Source organism: Opisthorchis viverrini, assembly GCF_000715545.1.
Source record: "Opisthorchis viverrini unplaced genomic scaffold opera_v5_38, whole genome shotgun sequence".
Classification (NCBI taxonomy): Eukaryota; Metazoa; Platyhelminthes; class Trematoda; order Opisthorchiida; family Opisthorchiidae; genus Opisthorchis; species Opisthorchis viverrini.
The window spans coordinates 841,209-843,704 of NW_008751695.1; positions in this window are offsets into that span (position 1 = coordinate 841,209).

Below are 2,496 nucleotides of genomic sequence, written 5' to 3' on the forward strand. Positions count from 1 at the left end.
CAGGGCGAGCAAAACGGTCAGTCCTAGAGCTGGGACCTGCGGATAAAGTATTCAAATTTGGGCGGGGGAGGGTGGAAGACGGAAAACGTGAAAGTGTAAAAAGGGAGGCGTCAGCAGTAGCATGTTTTCGCTTACCCGCCCTGCTGTATGCAGCAAGTAAGGCGACCCGGCTGATGGCACCACGCGACGGCCGATGTGGCATGAGAATATTGTTAGTTGTGTAGGTCATGGTTGTACGAGGGTTGGGGTACTGCCAGGGCGCCCACACCTAGGCAAGAGGACGATTAAGGTCCTCAACCAAAGCCTTTGGCTCAAAAGCCTAACCGCAAGGCAGGGGTGTTGGGCGGAAAATGCAAATGCATTACCTTTTCTACGGAACAAGTCGCCATACATGTTCCAACCCCCAACCTGGAGGACCAGGAGACTGTGTTCGTCAGACCTCTAACCATTGACCAACCTGGTATGAGAGACTCTGTGAGTGTCGCGCGGACACCCCCCAGTATAGCTCAATGGGCCACCGAGGTACACAAACCGCCACACCACGATAAGGTCCAGTCTCTTCTCAGTATCAGAACTGCAGTCCGTTGGGGCATAAGCCGACACTGCTACAGGCACCACTTTTTATGACGAGGCATTGGGCTTGATTGAACTAAATAACCGGACGGCGCAAAGATGACTGGTCACTGGGATCCAATCCAGCAGAGCGCGTCCAGCTCTGGGGCTGAGTGCAACTCCCACGCCATATATTCCATGAGTCATCGCTTCTGGGTCACCGGACACATGGAGGGAGTAATGTAGAAGAGCTGATTTCATCCTTGGCATTCCGAGATGCATAACCAAGCTTGCGTCTTATATGCGCGTTTCGGAAATACAGCATACATCAATTTCAAGGTAATATAAGGTTTCAGAAAGCCCTACCTGTTTGCCAATTTGACATAGAATACGGACGTCAAAAGCTTCTTTAGAGAAATGATTTAGAAGGGTATTTTGCTTGCTGTTAATATGCAGCGAGGAACATAAGGCCCCTCGGCCAGATGACTGACAGTCAAGACACCCAGTGACGTTTGCTTGTGTGGTGGGGGTTGGGAAGGGAGATCGGTGGACATCGAACCGCGCGGGCTAATGATACTTACCGGGTGCCCAGGTCGAGGAAGCGGGTTTGGTTGAGGTACCTCGCCTTGAGCCTTAGACTCAAAAGCCCGACCCCTGAGGCAGTGGCAGAATGTACGTTTTTGTTCGGGGGCCACGCCCCCAGCCTCTAACTCAAAAGTCTGAACCACGAGGCAGCGGACAGTAGGGTTTTCTTTGAGAACCCTGCCCGGAGCCGACGACTAGTCTAACCTGCTCGGCTGCAGGGGGTTGGTCTTACCCGAAAGCACAGGGAATAAGGCATTACTATCTCATTCCTGATGCGGCTGCGCGCAGCAGGTGTCTTCTGAGCAGCACCGGGCTCTGGTTTTGAAAATATTTTGACCGTATCGGATAATGCGCCCGCGATTACGGCCAACCGTTGGGCGATCGGAGTGTGCGGTTTTTAGGGTCGACCATTTCTAACTCGTCCTTCCTCGAGGGAGGCCATCATTGTTGCTTTCACAAATATAAACATGCTGGTCGCCTGGGTGAAACGCTTTACTGCCTTCACACTCCTGTCGCAGAGGACAGTACGACTTCACCCCCAGACCACCTCGTAGCTCGATTACTCGCAGTACGGGGTCTCGCTCCCCTTTGGCCTTCCTGGCATGGTCGCACCTTGTGGAACAACGTTTCAGCCAGTACAGCCCGCAGGACTATTGCAGGACTGAAACCCGACCACCACGCCGAGGTGGCAGCTTTTGGTCGGGATATGTGCGTCCACAGATTGTTACCAATCAACCTGAGTAAATAAGAGCGTCAGGTGGCCAACGAGTAAACTGCATCATCAAGGGTTAGCTTTTTTTCGGCCTAGTGCCGGACTAGCCAACCTGTAGTCCTGACTTCCATCCGACTGAGATTCCCCATACTATATCAGCACATCGTGTGTGAATGCGCAAACGTCCGTGACCACAAAACTGAGTGGGTAGCTATCCTGAAAAAGGATGCAGCGCCGGGTAAAACTTTATCCCCACACTCAGCAAACGCAGTAAAGTGCGTTGCGAGGGTGGGGGGAATAGTCAGAAACATCGCCAATCTTTTTCATGTGAGACGAAATTATTGGTAGGTATCATGATTTCACGCGAGGAATCATCATCATCATCATCACCAACGACAGCATGACATCAGTGTTCAACACCGATGCTTCACTGCCGTACAACCATGACATATTTGAAAGCCTTATTGTAAAGAAAAGAATAAAGGTGGACGGGGAAGGGACTTAGTGCTAGCTTATCACAATCATTCCGAGGTGCCTACACCTCCAGACACTCACTCTGGATAGAAACTGACAACAAGAACGCCACTGGCATCGGTTGGCAGCCATATCTTGTAGTGTCTCCAACCAGGCACAGTGAGGATCACGCG